This window comes from Pristiophorus japonicus, unplaced genomic scaffold, assembly GCF_044704955.1.
Source record: "Pristiophorus japonicus isolate sPriJap1 unplaced genomic scaffold, sPriJap1.hap1 HAP1_SCAFFOLD_37, whole genome shotgun sequence".
Classification (NCBI taxonomy): domain Eukaryota; kingdom Metazoa; phylum Chordata; class Chondrichthyes; family Pristiophoridae; genus Pristiophorus; species Pristiophorus japonicus.
In genome coordinates, this window is record NW_027253543.1 from 6,515,280 (window position 1) to 6,536,235 (window position 20,956).

Consider the following 20,956-nt stretch of genomic DNA (forward strand, 5'->3'; position numbering starts at 1 on the left):
AGTTCCATGAGCATCTTCCTGATACAAGTGGGGTCTGCAACCTTGCCGTCCATTCTCCACAAGGAGTCTGGATCTGATGCCCCTCCATGTCTTTTCGATTTGTCTTTTCAACATGACTTACATCTGCAAGTAATTTTGCAATATCAATATCTTCTTTAGTGATGATACTAGTTACTGATTCTCCCTCACTTCAGATGAAACTGTAGCCTCCTGCGTTGCCTTACCACAGAATCATTACCTCTCTGGACATAATCTTTCACTTTCTGATGGCCTTTGACCTTTATTATCGCTGCCACGGCGGGTTTACTCGCTGCGTCTAATAGCAGCCGAATTCGGTCTTCATGTTTGATGGCCTCCCCGCCGGAGATGACAAATCCTCGCCTTCCCCAGGCGGTCAAGTAGTCATGGAGTACTCCAAAAGCATATCGGCTGACTGTGTAGATATTTACCCGCATGCCTTCAGCTAACTGGAGGGCTTCTGCCAGGGCAGTGATTTCTGCCACTTGTGCAGAAGGTCCTCCGTCCAGTCTCCGAATTAGGACAGGGTGAAGCGCTCCATTGACCACCGCCCAACCTGTATGTGGGGACATTTGGAGATATTTGCAGGACCCGCCCACATGAAAGATTAAATCGGGGTCCTCAAGTGTGATCTCACATATATTACGGTGTGAGTCTTCCCACTCTCGGGTGTGTCACTCATGGGGTTCATTTATGGTCAGGTGATCCTCTGCAGGTTCGTCCCCTGTGTCTCGTACTATTTTAACGGTCTCATCATTGGAGAGTGTAACTGCCTCCCATTTAGCCTGCTTACATTGGGTTATGGTTAGGGTTAGGGTTAGGATCTCAGTTTTCCAGTGTTGAGCATTGCTACCAGCGTGTGTTTAGTGTGCTGTACAATTTCCCCGATTATCACTACCGGTTCACCGATTTTCTCTGCCTACCTTGTGAAATCCAGAGCTGCCACACACTGGAACAAACCGACTGGCACGAGTGGCTTTTGCGTTGAGTAATAGGCTTGAGGACGCATCCGGTCCCCATACATCTGAGTGATCGGCGCCCTGTAGAATACTTCCTGATTTTCGGCGTAACTGTGGAAAGATATGTCGATGTTCGGGAGACCCAGGCCAGGCACAGATATTAAGGCTACTTTCAGATTACCATATGCTGTTTCCTGCTCCGGGCCCCACTCTACAGTTGTAGGGAGTGTTTCCCCCCTTTTACCAGTTTTTGCATTGGATCAACTATGGCTGCGAAATTGGCTATAACGCTTCTGCAGCAATTAAGGAGTCCCAGTATTTTCCATACCACTCGGAGCGTTTTTGGACGGGACATGATTCTCATAGCTTCTTTCCTATCTCCAGACATTGTTCCAGTCCATTTTGCTATCACATATCCCACATATTGTACCATTTGAGCTTTCTTGGCATTGATTTTAATCCCGCACTTTGTAGGGTTCAGGATTTCTATGAGAACGTAGAAAAATAGAAACAAAGAAAATAAGTGCAGGAGTGGGCCATTCGGTCTTTGTGCCTGCAACACCAATCAATGAGTTCATGGCTGAACATGCAACTTCAGTACCCAATGCCTGCTTGCTCCCCCGAGTAGTAAGGACTACATCTAACTCTTTTTTGAATATATTTAGTGAATTGACCTCAACAACTTTCGATGGGAGAGTAATCCACAGGATCACCACTCTCTGGGTGAAGAAGTTTCTCCTCATCTTCGTCCTAAATGGCTTACCCCTTCTCCTTAGACTGTTACCCCTAGTTCAGGACTTCCCCAACATTGGGAACATTCTTCCCACATCTAACCTTATTCAAACCGTCTGAATTTTAAACGTTTCTATGAGACCCCTCTCATTCTCCTGAACTCCAGTGAATACAAGCCAAGTTGACCCAGTCTTTCTTGATATGTCAATCTCGCCATCCCGGAGAATCAGTCTGGTGAACCTTCGCAGCACTCTCTCAATTGCAGGAATGTCCTTCCTCAAGTAAGGAGAACAAAACTGTATACAATACTCCAGGTGTGGCCTCACCAAGGCCCGGTACAACTGTAATAACATCTCCTTGCTCCTGTTCTCGAATCCCCTCGCTATGATGGCCAACATGGCATTTGCTTTCTTAACCGCCTGCTGTACCTGCATGCGAACCTTCAATGACTGATGTAGCATGACACCCAGATCTCGTTGCACCTCCCCTTTACCTAATCTGTCACCATTCAGATAATAGTCTGTCTCTCTGTTTTTACCACAAAAGTGGATAACCTCGCATTTATCCACATTATACTTCATCTGCCATGTATTTCCCCTCTCACCTAACCTACCCAATTCACTCTGCAGCCTCATAGCATCGTCTTCGCAGCTCACACTGCCACCGAACTAAGTTTTATCCGCAAATTTGAAGATACTACATTTAATCCCCTCGTCTAAATCATTATCATAAAATGTAAACGGCTGGGGCCCCTGCACAGAATCGTTGGTACCCCACTAGTCACTGCCTGTCATTCTGAAAAGTACCCATTTATTCTTGCTCGACAAAAGCAGGTAAGTTCTGCTGCAACTGTACAGGGTATTGGAGAGGCCACACCTTGAGTACTGCGTCCAGTTTTCTTCTCTGTATTTAATGAAGGATATTCCTGCATTGGAGGCTGTTCATTGAAGTTTTAGTAGGTTGATTCTGGAGGAGCGTTGATTGACTTATGAGGACTGTTAACATAGAAACATAGAAAATAGGTGCAGGAGTAGGCCATTCGGTCCTTAGCGCCTGCACCACCATTCAATAAGATAATGGCTGATCATTACCTCAGTACGCTTTTCAAGCTTTTCTCTCCATGCCTCTTGATCCCTTCATCCATAAGGGCCATATCTAACTCCCATTTAAATATATCCAATGAACTGGCATCAACAAATCTATGGGGCAGGTAATTCCACAGGTTAAAAACTCTCTGATCGAAGCATTTTCTCCTCATCTCAGTCTTAAATGGCCTATCCCTTTTCCCAAAACATTGTCCCCTGGTTCTGGACGTCCCCAGTATCGGGAACATTCTTCCCGAATCTAACCTGTCCAGTCCCTTCAGAATCTTATAACGTTCTGCGAGATCCCCTCTCATCCTTCTGAACTCTAGTGTATAAAGTCTCAGTTGATCCAGTCTCTCCTTATATGTCAGTCCAGCCATCCTGGGAATCAGTGTAGTCAACCTTCGTATCACTCCCTCAATAGCAAGAACGTCCTTCCTCAGATTAGGAGATCAAACTGAATGCATTACTCCAGGTGAGGCCTCACCAAGCCCCTGTACAGATGCAGTAAGAGCTCTCTGCTCCTACACTCAAATCTCCTAGCTATGAAGGCGAAGTTAACAATTGCATTCTACAACGCTTGCTGTACTTGCATACCAACTTTCAATGACTGATGAACCATGACACCCAGGTCTCGTTGCACCTCCTCTTTTCCTAGATGCCGCCATTCATGCAATATTCTGCCTTCGTGTTTTTGCCCCCAAAGTACATAACCTCACATTTATCCACATTGTACTGCATCTGCATACATTTGCCTACTCACCTAACCTGTCCAATCACTTCCAGCTCATAGCTCACAACGTCACCCAGCTAAGTGCCATCTGCAAACTTGGAGATGTTACACTCAATTCCTTCATATAAATCAGTAATGTATATCGTAAAGAGTTGGAGTCCCAGCACTGAGCCCTTTGGCACTCCACTCGTCACTGCCTGCCATTTTGAAAAGGACCCGTTTATCCCAACTCTCTGCTTCCTATCTGGCAACTACATCTCTTTCCACGTCAGTACATTCCCTGCAATATCACGTGCTTTGATTTTGCTCAACAATCTCTTGTGTTAGACCTTGTCAAAAGCCATTTGAAAGTCAAAATACACCACATCCACTGGTTCTCCCTTGGCCACTCTCCTCGTTACATCTTCAAAGAATTCCAGAAGATTTGTCAAGGAAGATTTCCCTTCCATAAATCGATACTGACTTGCACCAATTCTGTCACTGCTTTCCAAATGTGCTGCTATTTCATCCTTAATAATTGATTCCAAAATTTTCCCCACTACTGTTGGCTGGATAACCTGTCTATATTTACCAGATTTCCCTCGCCCTCGCGTTTTAAAAAGTGGCGTTACATTAGCTGCGCTCCAGTCCATAGGAACTGAACCAGATTCTATAGACTGTTGAAAAATTATCACCAATGCATCCACTATTTCTAGGTCCACTTCATTATGTACTCTGGGAAGAAGACTATCAGGCCCCGGCAATTTATCGGCCTTCAATCCCGTCAATTTCCCGAACACAATTTTCCGCCTCCTCAGCATAGCGTTCAGTTCGTCCTTCTCACGAGACCCTCGGTCCCCTCGTATTCCGGAAGTCTATCTGTTTCTTCCTTTATGAAGACAGACCAAAGTATTTGTTCAATGTATCAGCCATTTCCTTGTTCCTCATTATAAATTCACCTGAATCCGACTGCAAGGGACCTACGTCAGTCTTCACTCATCTTTATCTCTTCAGATATCAATAGAAGCTTTTGCTGTACCTTTATTGGACGCATCACTTATTTCATATTTGATGCTGTCCCCAAACTCACTGCAACTGGTTGGTGGTCTGCACACAACTCCACGAGCGTTTTCTGCCTATTTTACTATCACCTGAAAACCTCATAATCATAACCCCTATATTCAAGTTTAAATCATTGATAAATACCATAAAAAACAATGGACCTCGCACTGAAAAAGCAGAAACCCTTGGAAACTTTCTCCCAGTCACAAAAACACGCAGCAAGCATTGCCCTTTGCTTCCTGCCTCTGTGCCAAATTTGGAAACAATTTGACTCCTCGCCCTGAATCACATGGGAATTTATTTTCATGATCAGACTGCCATATGGGAACTTAGCGAAAGCATTTAATACAATCAATATTCAGTCCATCATACGCACGACTTCATCAACACACCTGGTGAACTCCTCCAAAAATGTAATCAAGTTATTCAAACGCGATCCTTTATTATCATATCGTGCTGACTGTCCTGATTAATCCGTGTCTTTCGAAATGTAGAAAATGTACAAACTTTCAATGCTATCCTGCTTTCACGGGAAAACATCATTAATTAACTGATGATCTTCATTTGCAAAACTAAAGCAATTTTAACTGAAGGAAAGTCCTGAATAGAATAATTTGCTTGTGCTCTGCAATTTACCTCTTAAACAATAAACCATTTTAGACATTGTGCTTTAACGGTCTGCTTCATCATGTACATTGCTGCTAACATTTACATGGGACTGGGGAAACTTTGAGAGAGACTGTCAAGCAAGGGAAAGGTAATTGTGAAACACCAAAGAAAATATACATTCTGGAAGAAGAACATCGACAACAAATGTGACCCCAACAGCCAGAAATAAGATTAATGCTGAGGCCCTTTCAGCAAAAAATTACTTTCCCAAACATTTCTCCGACCGAAACTTCACAAAACAAAAATGATGCTTTTAAAGTAATTAATCCCGAATTTGCGCGAACCCGAATCTTGTGAATCAGATGCCTGTAGTTTTGCAGAAACAATCCACATCCCTTTACAATATTCTGTTTTCATCCACACTATTAAATATGCCACGAACTGATATAATCACAGTCTAAGGAAAATATTACATCACGGAAGAAGACCATTCGGCCGGTCGAGCCCATGACAGCTATCAAGTCGTTCCACTCCCCTTTCATTTGCCTGCAGACGTGGATTTACTTTTCCTTTAAATACATATCCAACTCCTTTTTGAATTATATGATTGACCACTTATAAGAATGGAGGGGGAGAGAAAACGGGTAATTATAGACGGTTTAGTCTGACATCAGTAGTGGGGAAAATGTTGGAATCAATTATTAAAGATGAAACAGCAGCACATTTGGAAAGCAATGATGGGATCGGTCCAAGTCAGCATGGATATATCAAAAGGAATTCCTTCTAGACAAATCTTATAGAATTTGTGAGGATGTAACTTGCAGAGTGGACATGGGAGAACCAGTGGATGTGGTGTATTTGGACTTTCAAAATGCTTTTGACAGGGTCCCACACAAGAGATTGATGTGCAAAATTAAAACACATGTTATTGGGGGTAATGTACTGACGTGGATAGAGAACTGGTTTGAAGGCAGAGAGCAGAGAGTCGGGATAAACGGGTCCTTTCAGAATGGCAGGCAGTGACCATTGCGGTACCGAAGGGCTCAGTGCTGGTACCCCAACGATTTACAATATACATTAATGATTTAGATGATGGAATTTAGTGTAATATCTCCAAGTTTGAAAAAAAATGGAACATAGCTGTATGATAGTGTGAGCTGTGAGTAGGACGCTCAAAGGCTGCAGGATGAAGTGGACCGGTTCGGTGAATGGGCAAACGCGTGGCAGGTGCAATATAATGTGGATAAATGTGAGGTTATCCACTTTGATGGAAAAAACCTGAAGGCAGAATGTTATCTGAATGGCGGAAGATTAGGAAACGGGTAGCTGCAGCGATACATGGGTGCCATCGTACATCAGCCATTGCATGCAGTTTCAGCAGGTGAGGAAGAAGGCAAGTGGTATGTTGGCCTTAATAGCTGGGGGTATTGAGTATAGGAGCAGAGAGGACTTACTGCAGTTGTACTGGGCCTTAGTGAGGCCTTACCAGGAATATTGCGTTCAGTTTTGTCTCCTAATCTGAGAACGGACGTTTTTGCTATTGAGTGAGTGCAGCGAAGGTTCACCAGACTGATTCCGGGGATGGCAGGACTGACATACGAGGAGAGACTGGATGGACTGCGCCTTTATTCACTGGAGTTTAGAAGGATGACAAGGCATCGCATAGAAGGATATAAAATTCTGATGGTACTGGAAAGGAAGATATAGGAAAAATGTTCCCGATGTTGGTGAAGTCCAGAATCAGGGGATATCAAGTAAGGATAATGATTAGGACTGAGATTATGGAGAAACGTCTTCACTAAGAGAGTGTGAACCTGTGGAATTCCTTGCCGCAGAGAGTTGTTGCACCCAGTTCATTGGATACATTGAAGAGGGACTTAAATATGGCACTTACGGTTAAAGGGATTAAGGGGTATGGAGAGAAAGCAGGAAAGGAATACTGACGTGAATGATCAGCCATGCTCTTATTGAATGGTGCTGCAGGCTCGAAGGGCCGAATGGCCTCCTACTGCACCTATTTACTGTGTTTCTATGTTTCCTTGTTTCTATTCAGATTGTAGATAGCATTCTTTTATGAGCTGACAGAAATCAATAAGTTGCTCTCTGTCACTGTTTGAGGAAAGAGAGAACAAGCTGCTATATCACTATGGCCATGTCAGTCTGAAAAAGTCAGGCAGACTAAAGACCGGTAACTATTTGCAATGAGACCGACTGTGGTTACCAGGTAGTATCGACTTTTGCTGCCACCACAGTCTGCTCACAATATTCACACGTGCTTCAACCAATAAACGAAGAGTTTGCTTCTCACCCTCGCCTTATTTTTCCAAATCTTTGCTGCCCATTCTCCTGCTGCCATAAAAAGTAAAGGACGTCCACACAAAACCAAACAAAATACACAGCAACAAAGGAGCCGAGCAAAACAACTTATGCAAACCAATAATTCCTTGACAACGAAAGCTTCCTCGACCAAACTGAGACATTGTGCTATAATTATCACATGTTGCTTATTTCTGCAACAAAGTAGAGACACGTCTGATTAGTACTTGCATAGGAGTCTCAATACCAGGTGCACTATGCGTTTCCAATTAATATATGTTGCCGCTGCCTTCATTCAGCACTCCATTTGAATTTCAATCCTGCGCTTTCAACAACTCTCTCTGTCGCTCTCGCTCTCCCTCTCACTCTCACTCTCCTTTTCGCCATCTCTCTTTCTCTCTCCCTTTCTCTCTCTCTCTCTCTCTCTCTCTCTCTCTCTCTCTCTCTCTCTCTCTCTCTCTCTCTCTCTCTCTCTCTCTCTCTCTCTCTCTCTCTCTCTCTCATCTCTATCTCTCTCTCTCGATCTCTCTGTCGCTCTCTATCTCTATCTCTCTCGCTCTCTCCAATAGCCTCAGCCTGATTTGTAATTGCAATGGAGGCTCTGGCTTATTGTTTTTAAATGTTAGCGAAAACGGACGCGAAGATAGACAGAAAACAAGGAGGAAAAGCAGGTAAAAGGAAACGTAAGATGTGCAAATGCTTCCGAGCTGTTCGATAGCATTCAAGTATGAGCTGACAGAGAGCAATAAGCTGCTGTCTGTCGCTCTATGTGTCAAGAGAGAGCCAGCTGTTAGATACCTACGGGCATACCAGTCTGAAATATCTGCTTTCCGATGCGAAATAGAGTAAGGCCTGGTTAATATTTGGAAGGGAGACAGACTCGGAATGTCAGGTGCTGTCGACACGTGCTGCCACCAGAGGATGTTCGCAACATTCACACTGCCGTCAAACAATCAACAAGCTGTTTACTTCTCCCTCCTGCAATAAATGTCTCTCTCACCCTCTCCCCTTATTATTCCAAGTCATTGCTGCTCATTCTTCTGCTGCCATAGAAAGTCACGGGAGTCCAAACACAACTAAACAAAAGATACAGCAACAAAATAACCTAGCAAAACACACAGAAACCATTAAGTCCTTCTCATCCAAACCATCCAAGATCAAACTCAGACATTGCGCTATAACTACCATATCTTAGCTCATTTCTCTAGCAAGATAGGGGCAGGTCTGATTTGTACTTGGATAGGATTCTTAATACCAGGCGCTCGGCTTGTACTTTTAGTCGAGCTTGTTGCTGCCTTCAATCAGCACTCCATTTGTTGTTATTTACTCCGCTTTTTCAACAACTCTCGCTCTCGCTCTTGCACTCGCTCTCTCTCTCTCTCTCGCTGTAATAGCCAAAGACCTGATTTGTACTTAGCAATGGAGGCTTGGGCATGAACATTGTGTGTGGGTTCGCGAGAGATGGCGCGAAGAGAGATTAAAAACAAAGTGATGAGGCATGTAAAAGGAAATGTAAGAAGTACAAATTCTTCCGAGCTGTTAAATAGCATTCATGTAGGAGCTGACAGGAAGCAATAAGAGCTGTCTGTCGCTCTTTGAATAAAGAGAGAGCCAGATGTTATATCGCTACGGCCATGTCAGTCTGAAAATATCTGATCTCGGATGCGAAGCAGCGTAATGCCTGATTTTTACTTGGAATGGAGACCGACTGCAAATGACAGATGCTGTAGACTTTTGCTGTATCCACAGGCTGCTCGCAACTTTCGTACTGCCGTCAAACAATCAACAAGCTGTTCGCTTCTCCCTGCTGCATTATATTTCTCTCCCACTCTCTCCCTTTATTTTTCTAAATCTTTGTTGCTCATTATCGTGCAGCCATCGAACCTCAAGAGGGTCCACACACGACTAAAGAAAAAACAGTGCAACAAAATAACCGAGCAAAACAGCACACATAAACCATCCTAGATCAAACTGGCCACTTCAGTCCCTGGCCGAAGGAACCCCGTACCGGCCGCTGCTGTCCCTGCCCGCAGGCCCACCGCCTAATCAGAAACATCATCAATGTTAACATTGCTCCAAAGCAGTGAGGACAGCTGATGCAGTTCCACAAAAATTTAATGACGTGGCACTTCGCGACCATGCGAAGAGATCCATATACATCCAGCGTCTCACAGCCAATCTCGCGTTCCTTGATGACCCTGAGATGCTGAATCCCCATAGCGCTTGGTCTGCCCATCCAGGCTTCTATATAAAGTATCTGTGAAGAGACACTTCGTCACTCAACTGGAAAACACTAGGACTGGTTTGAAGAAAATGATCGAAGAATTAATAAATCAAAGCACAAAACATTTGTGAGCATCAAGCAACAGCCCAACTCGGGAAAGGCAAAACAATGTTATATACGGCTGAAGGCTCAGGTCTAACAAGAAACCGTGACCTAAAGAACAGGTGGTGGATGGAGAAAGCACACGAGATACAACAACTGGTCGATAGCCACGATATGCGAGGATTCTTCGCTGCAGTCAAGGCTACCAATGGTCCAAACTTCCAAGGCCCCAACACACTCATGGCGAAGAACGAGGAAACACTCATCAAGGACACAGATGCTGTCAGGTCCTGATGGAACGAACACTTTGAAGATCTCCTTAATCGGGATCTGCCTTTGACACGAGTGTTCTCGATTCCATCCCGCAGAATGCGACCCACCATCAACTCAGTGAAACTCCAACCTTGCTCGAGGTAGGTTAACCATAAAACTGCTTAAAAATAACAAGGCTACGGGTGCGGATGGATTCCGTGCTGAGGAGTTAAAACATGGCGGAGAGTCGCTGTTGGCGCAGACACATGAACTCATCTCTCTCATCTGGAGGGAGGAGAGCATGCCGGGAGATCTGAGAAATACAGTGACTGTGACCATTTCTTAAAAAGGGAGACAAGTCCGACTGTGGCAACTACAGGGGAATCTCCCTGCTTTCATCCACTGGGAAAGATGTCGCCAGAGTTCCCCTCAATCGCCTTCTCCCAGTGGCTAAGGAGCACCTACCGTAATCACAATGCGGATTTCTCCCCGACGGGGCACAACAGACATGATCTTTGCAGCGCGCCAGCTGCAGAAAAAATTCACAGAGCAGCGTCAATCCTTACAGATAGCCTTTTCGATCTTACAAAGGCCTTTAACACTGTCAATGATGAGGGTCCATGGAAGGTCCTCCTCCGTTTCGGATGCCCCCAAAAGTTTAGCAAAATCCTTCTCTTGCTTCACGATGACAGGCAGGCTATGATCCTTAACAATGGATCCACTACAGGACCAAATGACCTACGCACCGGGGTTAAACAGGGCTGCGTAATCGATCCAACCCTCTTTTCAATCTTCCTCGTTGCCACGTTCCACCTCACAACCAACTCACTCCCCGCTGGATTGGCATTAAACTACAGAACCAGTGGGAAACTAGTTAACCGACGCTGCCTCCAACCCAGGTCCAAGATCACGCCAACATCTGTCATTAAGCTGCAGTATGTGGACGATGCCTGCGACTGTGTACATTCAGAGGCTAAAGTCCAGGATATAGTCAATGTATTCACTGAGGCATATTGAAGCATGGGCCTTTCGCTTAACATCCGTAAGACAAAGGTCCTTCACCAGCCTGTCATCGCCACACAGCACTGCCCTCCGTGATCAAGATCCACTGCGCAGCACTGGACAACGTGGAACATTTCCGAAATCTCGTGAGCCTCATATCACCAAAGGCAGACATTGAAGCGGAGCACCAGCGCAGCCTTCGGCTGCCACCGGAAAAGAGTGCTTGATGACCAGGTCCTCTAATCTACCATCAAACTCATGGTCTACAGGGCTGTAGTAATACCCGCCCGCCTGTATGGGTCAGAAGCCTGGACGATGTACAGCAGGTACCACAAGCCGCTGGCAATATTTCAACAACGATGTCTCCGCAAGATCCTGCAAATCACCTGGGAGGGCAGGCACTCCAACGTCAGTGTCCTCGACCAAGCTAACATCCCCAGTATTCAAGCACTGACCACACTCGATCCACTTCGCTGGGCAGGGCACAGAGTACGCATCCCAGAAACAGGATTACCTAAGGAAATGCTTTATACGGAGCTCCTTTATGCTAAACGAACCAAATGAGGCCTCTGGAAACGTTATCACGACACCCTCCAAGCTTCGCTGGTAAATGTGACAGTACCACTGACACTTGGGAGATCGTGGCCGCAGACCGCCCGAGGTGGATCAAGTCTATCTGGGATTGAGCACTTCGAATCTCAACGCAAAGAGCATAAATAGGCCAAGCGCACGCGGCAGAAAGAGCGCGCGGTAAACGAGCCCTATCGACCACTTCCCTCGACGAATGTCTGTCTGTCCCACCTCGAACAGGGTCTGTGGCTCACGTATCGATTGGTTCAGCCATCAAAGACCTCTCTTTTGGAGCGGAAGCAAATCCTCCACAATTCCGTGGGATTGCCGATGATTGATTGATTGTGATCAATCTGGGACATTGCGTTATAACTGCCACAGCGTAGCACATTGCTGCAACAAAGTATTGTCAGATCTGATTCGAATTAGAAATGAATCTTAACAGCAGGTATACTATGCTTTTCCTATTTGTCGAGGTTGTCACTGCCTTCATTCAGCACTTCATTGCTGTTCGTTCCTGCGCTTTCTACAATTCTCTCTCTCTCTCTCTCTCTATCTAATAGGCACAGGTCTGATTTGTACATAGCAATGGAGCCTCGGGTTTATAGCTTGGGTGTGTGTTAGCGAGAGATGGCTGGAAGACAGACCGAAACAAGGATGGTAAGTCAGGTAAAAGGAAATGTAAGAAGTACAAATGCTTCCCAGCTGTTTGATCGCATTCTGCTCTTTGATACCATTCATGTATCAGCAGACAGAAAGTGAAAAGCAGGCGCCTGTGGCTCTCTCAGTAAAGAGAGAGCCTGCGGTTAGATATGTCCGGCAATATGTAGGGCCTGATGGACTGCATCCCAGAGTACTTAAGGAGGTGGCCTTGGAAATAGTTGATGCGTTGACAGTCATTTTACAACATTCCATTGACTCTGGATCAGTTCCTATGGAGTGGAGGGTAGCCAATGTAACCTCAGTTTTTAAAAAAGGAAGGAGAGAGAAAACAGGGAATTATAGACCGGTCAGCCTGACATCGGTAGTGGGTAAAATGATGGAATCAATTATTAAGGATGTCATAGCAGTGCATTTGGAAAGAGGTGACATGATAGGTCCAAGTCAACATGGAGTTGTGAAAGGGAAATCATGCTTGACAAATCTTCTGGAATTTTTTGAGGATGTTTCCAGTAGAGTGGATAAGGGAGAACCAGTTGTTGTGGTATATTTGGACTTTCAGAAGGCGTTCGACAAGGTCCCACACAAGAGAATGATGTGCAAAGTTAGAGCACATGGGATTGGGGGTAGTGTACTGACATGGATTGAGAACTGGTTGTCAGACAGGAAGCAAAGAGTAGGAGAAAATGGATACTTTTCAGAATGGCAGGCAGTGACTAGTGGGGGACCGCAAGGTTCTGTGCTGGGGCCCCAGCTGTTTACACTGTACATTAATGATTTAGATGAGGGGATTAAATGTAGTATCTCCAAATTTGCGGATGACACTAAGTTGGGTGGCAGTGTGAGCTGCGAGGAGGATGCTGTGAGGCTGCAGAGCGACTTGGATAGGTTAGCTGAGTGGGCAAATGCATGGCAGATGAAGTATAATGTGTATAAATGTGAGGCTATCCACTTTGGTGGTAAAAACAGAGAGACAGACTATTATCTGAATGATGACAGATTAGGAAAAGGGGAGGTGCAAAGAGACCTGGGTGTCATGGTACATCAGTCATTGAAGGTTGGCATGCAGGTGCAGCAGGCGGTTAAGAAAGCAAATGGCATGTTGGCCTTCATAGCAAGGGGATTTGAGTACAGGGGCAAGGAGGTGTTGCTACATTTGTACAGGGCATTGGTGAAGCCACACCTGGAGTATTGTGTACAGTTTTGGTCTCCTCACCTGAGGAAGGACATTCTTGCTATTGAGGGAGTGCAGCGAAGGTTCACCAGACTGATTCCCGGATGGCGGGACTGACCTATCAAGAAAGACTGGATCAACTGGGCTTGTATTCACTGGAGTTCAGAAGAATGAGAGGGGATCTCAAAGAAACATTTAAAATTCTGACGGGGTTAGACAGGTTAGATGCAGGAAGAATGTTCCCAATGTTGGGGAAGTTCAGAACCAGAGGTCACAGTCTAAGGATAAGGGGTAAGCCATTTAGGACCGAGATGCGGAGGAACGTCTTCACCCAGAGAGTGGTGAACCTGTGGAATTCTCTACCACAGAAAGTTGTTGAGGCCAATTCACTAAATATATTCAAAAAGGAGTTAGATGAGGTCCTTACTACTAGGGGGATCAAGGGGTATGGCGAGAAAGCAGGAATGGGGTACTGAAGTTGAATGTTCAGCCATGAACTCATTGAATGGCGGTGCAGGCTAGAAGGGCCGAATGGCCTACTCCTGCACCTATTTTCTATTTTCTATGTTTCTATGTTTCTATGTTAATACTTGTCTAACAACACCTGATTTCGTCATATCTCGAATGCCATGCAGAGTAAGGCCTGGTAAGTATTAGAAGGGAGATCGCCTCGAAATACCAGGTGCAGAAAGCTTTTGCTGCCGCCAGAATCCGCTCAGGGTTCTGCAAATCCACTGCCGTTAACCCATCAACAACATTTTTGCTGCTCTCTCTCTCACTTTCCTTTCACCATTTCTTTCCTGCACAATCCCCTGCTGCTACACAAATGCAAGCGGTTCGACGCTGGGGTCGAAAGAACGCAGAAGAACAAAATAAGATTGCTAAAATCATACGGTGGCGCAGGGGCACCAGGACGCAGCAGCACAGAGAAGCGACAAGGTGCATCGAAACCTGGGAGGGACAACAGCAACAGAACAAAGAATAGTGTTGGAAGAGCAGCAATGCAATGCAGGAAAAAAGCAAAGCTAACTACCATGCCGCTGGAATGCATGTGTTTTAATGTGAAGAGTGTTACAAATGAGATTGACGAGTTGCAGGCGCCACTTGCCATATGGGGATGTGAAATGTGGCTATAACAGAGATCAGGCTTAAAATGGGTAGGACTGGAAAGTGAAGAATCCTGGCGATTTGGGGCGGTGAAATCATTTTTCGGGGTAGTTCAGATTTGGGGATGGGGAGTTTTGCGGGAGAGCGATTTGAGGGGTGAGTGATTTCGAAGTTGGTGAGCGTGAGATTTGCGAGTGAGTGAGTGAGTGATTTGGTGGTGAGTGAGAGAATGGTGAAAGTCAGGTACTTTTGTAGCTTGAGGCAAGGCAATGACGGGGGTAGGGCTTATAGTTTTTTATGTGAGAGGAGACTAGCATGAGGTGGGAGTGGCGGAAAGAAAATTGTGAAATGAAAATTGAGTGCTGATTACTTCTGTAAATGCATGGAATGAGATAAAGAAATGAAGAACAGACGTATCTCCATTTAAGTACAGAGAAAGCCAATGTGCCGATGCCTATGTCTACACTATTCTGGAAAAGCATGATCTCGTCTGATCTGGAAAAATAAATAGAAGCAGACGTGATTAAAACTCGGATGGGAGACCGCATGGGAATACCAGATGCAGTAAGCTGTTGCTGCCACCACAGGCTGCTCATGCTTCTGCAAACACACTGAATTAATCCACCAACAAAAGATTTGCTGCTCTCCCTCTCAATTTCTTTCACCATTTCCTTCATGCAATTTCTACTGCTGTTACACAAATGCAAGAAGGTCGACGCAGGGGGTAAAAGAACGCAGAACAACAAAATAAAATAGCAAAAAAACACATGCTGGCGGCGGGGCACCAGGATCCAGCAGCAGAGAGGAGAGAAAAGGAGCATCGAATCCTGGGAGGGACAAAGAGCAACAGAAAAAAGAATACTGTAGGAAGAGCAGCAATTTAATGCAGGATTAAAACAAAGCCCAGTAGCATGCTGCTCGAATGCATGTGTGTTAATGTGAGCGTGTTACAAATCAGATTGACCAGTTGCCGGCGCCACTTGCCATATGGGGTTCTGAAATGGGACTATAACAGTGAGCTGGTTAAACAATAGATAGGATGCGAAGTAAAACAATCCTGGCAATTTGGCGGCGGTGGAAGCTTATTTGGCGGGATGTGAGATTTGCGGATGGGGAGATTTGGGGGGAGAGTGATTTGAGGTGGTTAGAGACTTCGAGTTTGGCGAGCGTGAGATTTGGGGGTGAGTGAGTGAGTGAATTGTGAGTGTGTGAGGGAATGGTGAGAATCAGGTAGCTTTGAAGCTTGAGGCATGTTAATGAAGGGTGTTGGACTTGTAGTTTGTTGGTCTGGGATGCAGTGCAGAAAGAGCTGGGGGTGGCAGAAGGAAAATGGTGAACTGAAAATTGAGTGCTGATTACTTGTATGAATGCGCAGAACAAGAAAAATAAGTGAAGAACAGCCGTATGTGCTTTTAAGTAAAGCGAAAGTCAGTGCGCTGAGGCCTTCGGCAACGCTAGTCTGAAAACGCCCGATTTCGTCTGAATTCGGAAGCGAAATAAATTCAGGTCCTGGTTCGTACCTGGATGGGAATCCACCTGGGAATATCAGGCGCAGTCGGCTTTTGCTGCCGCCTCAGGCCGCTCATGGTTCTGCACGCACAATGCCGTGAATCCATCAACACCTTTTGTGCTGCTCTGTCTCTGACTTTACTTTCATCATTTCTTTCCTGCTCATTCTCTTGCTGCTACAAAAATGCAAGGGGGCCGACGCAGGGAGCGAAAGAACGCGGAACAAAATTAAATAGAGAAAAACCACACGCTGGCGGAGGGGCACGAGGACGCAGCAGCAGAGAGGGGAGACAAGGTGCATAGAAACCTGCGAGGAACAAACAGCAACAGTACAAAGATTAGTGTAGGAAGAGCAGTAATTTAATGCAGGAAGAAAGCAAATCCAAATGGCATGCTGCTGGACTATATGTGTGTTAATGTGAGGAATGTTACAAATCAGATTCGAGAACTGAAGACGCCACTTGCCACATGAGGTTGTGAAATGTGGCTATAAGAGAACAGGCTTTAAAATGGGTAAGATTGGAAATTAAACAATCATGGCGATGTGGGGGCGGTGGAAGATATTTTTCGCAGGAAGAGAGGTTTGGAGATGGGGACATTTGGGGTGAAAGCGATTTGAGAGGTGAAAGATTTCGAGGTTGGCGAGCGTGAGATTTAAGAGTGAGTAAGTGAATGATTTATGGGTGAGTGAGTGAATGGTGAAAGTCATATAGTTTTGAAGCTTGAGGCAAGGCAATGAAGGGATAGGGCTTGTAGTCTGTTTGTCTGGGATGCAGAGAAGCAAGACGTGGGGATGGTGGAAGGAAAATGGTGATATGAAAATTGAGTGCTGATTACTTGCATGAATGCATGGAATAGGAAAAAGAAATGAAGAACAGCGGTATGCCCGTTTCAGTAAAGAAGAAACCGTTGTTCCGATGCCTACAGCCACAATACTCTGAATATCTTTAATATTGGAAATTAAGCAGAATCAGGCGTGGTTTGTAGTTGGATGGGAAACCCCTAGGAATACCAGTTGCAGTCGGCTTTTTCTGCCGCCACAGGCCACTCATGGTTCTGCGCACACTGCCTTTAATCCATCAACAAACTTTTTGCTGCACTACTTATTTTCATAGAAACATAGGAAAATAGCAATTACATGCAGGACTAGGGCATTCGACTCTTCGAGTCTGCACCACCATTCAATAAGATCAAGGCTGATCATTCCCTCATTACCCCTTTCCTGATTTCTCTTCATGCCCCTTGATCCCCTTCGCTGTAAGTGCCATATCTAACACCATCTTGAATATTTCCAATGAACTGGCATCAACAACTCCCCGTGGCAGGGAATTCCACAGATTAACAGCTCACTTAGTGAAGAAGTTTCTCCTCAGTCCTAAATGGTCTACCCTTTATCTTAAGTCTGTGTCCTCTGGTTCTGGACTTCCCCAACATCGAGAACTTTCTACTCGCATCTAACCTGTCGCGTCCCGGCAGAATATTACATGTCTCGATGAGATTCCCTCTCATCCTTCTAAACACCATTATATCCAGTCTCAGTTGAACCAATTTCTCCTCAAATGTTAGTCCTGCCATCCCGGCAATCAATCTGGTGAACCTCCTCTGCATTCCCTCAATAGCTTTGATAGCGCGAATGTACCCGTCAAGAATCACTCGTCACTCAGGGTCGGTTCATACATCAAAATGCTTTATTGCGCCGGCGGGGAGATGAAGCATCTGGTGGGTCCAGGTACCTACTCCGCCGAACAAAAGGGTTCATGGATTGTTATATGTTTTTCAACAGTTTACTACAGTTACATCAGCCCACTTCGGCCGGTCACTATCCAATCATATTGATTAATGGTTACATGTTGATTCAAATAGACCAATATAAGTGGTCTCTAAACATTAGGTGGCTGCATGATTGCCTCATGTGTTGCTAAGAGTTATTCATGGTCTTGTGACATGGTCCGGGCCCCTCTTATCTTACTGTCCTTGGCTGTTGTCTCCAGGTAGACTACTTATCTTAATCTTGTTACAGAGTTATATTGTTCTAGCATAGACCAGGACATCTTCCCTGAGGCCTGAAAGCCCGTTGCTTCGGGACATCGGCAGAAACTCGTTCTTTTATGTATATTCCTTTGTGAGAAACAGCAGTTATTAGTAACCAGGAATGCAGTCTCTTTCTGCTAGTTGAAATCCCTTGAAGCTTTGCTGAACCACGAGCAGCCATCTATACATATCATACACAAAGATTTAATACTACAGTTACATGGATTTTAGTTCTAACATTATGCGACAGGTGCCGTTGTTTTTGGGAAAATCTCTTCCTCTAACATTCCGCCCTTTCGGTAAAGTGTCTAGTCATAGCCCCTGAAACCGATACTAATTTAAATTATGTTAGTTTATTTATTTGTATCAACCGATACTCCCTTCTTCGACGTGCTGGCCAGTCACACGATTTCGGGCATCCCAGTTGTTCAGATCAAAATAATATTGTTCGAATCGCCCCACTCACCTGTCACGCGAACTTCCTTGCTTGTTTTAGCTCTGGTGTTAACCTCCGGTGTTGTATATAATATCGGCAGGATTGGCAAGCCATGACTACCCATGCTAACACGAGACTAGCTGTATTCCGACCAGTATATGTGATATAATTCGAGTCCAAGGGTGGATGTTTACATTCATCCCCCATTTGCAAACCCTACTCCACCAACACTCATCCTGCAGCTCTGTGTCGGTGATTTTTTTCCAGTATCTCAATTTTGCCTCTAGTTGATGGTAGAGCTTAACAGTCTGGCCGACTCGAAATTCCCTTAATACTTCCGCTAAATGTGGAATAGGGGCCTGATCTGGCTCGTCATAGACCTGCAGGTGATCATGGAGTCGATCGGTGGCGTTAATGATCTCGATACTACACCGTCTAACTTGGATAATGCGGGCTTGCCCTATGGTTACGGGTCCAAGGGGTGTAAAGCAGAAGTTTGATTCCGGGATTTGGCTTAGCACGCCGTTGTACTGATATGGGTGTTCCATGGTGGAGACACAATATCTCCCTTTGCCTCCGTACCCAGCCCGGCAAAAATGTTTAGGGGCAGGTACTATTTCCAGAACGCATTCATCGGTTCCATTAATACCACGCTCATCTAATTCTCCCTTTTCTAGCGGGTGGAGGCACACCGTGATCTCTCCCCTTTGTTTGCACCTTGTCAGTGAGATGCCGTATAGCGTGTTATCTTTATTGTTAGCGGAGTCCGCGGTTAAGTAGTAAAGGAGCGAGGCATTGTCCCGTACAACCCCGATATTCTCCAGTTGATAAAGGAGAAATCGACTTGAGTCTCGTGTGATTATAAGGATCATCAAGACAATCCCCACTGCCGCTGTGATGCCCGTTTCGCAGTTTGGAACGCTGGGTATACTCTGGTTAGTCCCTTTAGAGTGCAGTTATCCTGTGTCCGCTTCAGCTTCGTTACCTGAGCCAGATGTGAGCTGTCTATACATTCTGGTACCTCCCCGCTTTGGATCTAATCGAGGTTGTGCTGTATCTGTCCCACCATCCATAAACCATAAGCGTGACAGAGTTGCCCTTGTCGGAGCTTTGCGGTATCTTCATTTTCTCTGCCAATTACATGATTAATTGTTTTGGCATGTGTCTCGATTAATGAAATTCCATCCAACTGTATCTCCAAGTATTCCCTTCGAAAGTCAGTTTGTTCTTTCTGATTCTACTCTGCCCGCCCTAACAGTTCCCTCACCACCTCTTTAAGTTCTTCCACCTTTTCGTTCAGCCCTCGTATAACCAGTGAGCTTGCCATGGAGGTCCTGGTATTAAAGCCGGTAGCAGCTTCATTAATTATTCCCCAATTAGGCCGCTGCACCTGCTCTTGTCCTTGGAACTTACTGGCACCCATGGCATCGGCAGACTGCTGCATTACAACCTTACTTCGCACACTACACATCTTCCTTGCCTGTTCTGTACAATACTGCGACATTTTTATGCCTGAAATATTGATCAGAACTGGCACAATATCATGCTTAACATTATGCGTTAAAATAAGTTATGTCCTTGCTCCAGTCCTTGGCTTCTGGGATACATCTTCCATCTGTTAAATTAAACAAGATCCCATAGTTTGAGTAAGTGTGCCTTTCCTGCATGTGCTATATTTCTCATAGTCCGTCAGTATTATCCAGTGCTTGCGTGGGCCTTAAGGTTCCCAGTATCATGAATCTCCAGAGCCGAAGTAGCCACCGCGGTCCCATCTCGGTGAGTGGTTTAACTGCAAATTTTAAACAGATCCTGGTTGTCAACAGGTGTTAGGTTCTGTTCGACGCATCCTTTATCCATGCATGTCGAGGTCACTCTGTCAAATCGGAGGTAAATGTTAGGTTTGGTTTGAGGGCCCCCCACCGTGGGGTACATTGTCTCTATCGCCATAGGTGATGGTGCTATGGCTGCGCACTGCACGATCTGTGTGGTCTCGTATTATTTTAATCTCTTCCAGCTTATTTGTCTTAGCTTTAACTCTTGAATTTGTATTGTTTGAGTATCTATTTCTTATTGAATAAGGCAAGTATTATTATATAGGCTAGGTCTATTTTAGTTTTGTTCTGACTATCCCACCATTTCCTCTATCCGTCAGGTGAGTCTTCTTTATTCTATTTAAAAAATTCCAAATTATTAATGTCCAGTACAAAACAGCTGTCAATGGAAAGGGTTAACTCTTTTACAGGTTTGTAAGAAGGCCTGATGTCATTACGTGCTTTGCGTAATCATCCAAATTTTTAAAAATGTTTTTGTGCTTTCAAACCTTGTTTAGAAATTAGGAATCCGTTAAAACTTCAGAAATCATTAGCAAAGCCGTCATAATCAAAGTCTTCACACCA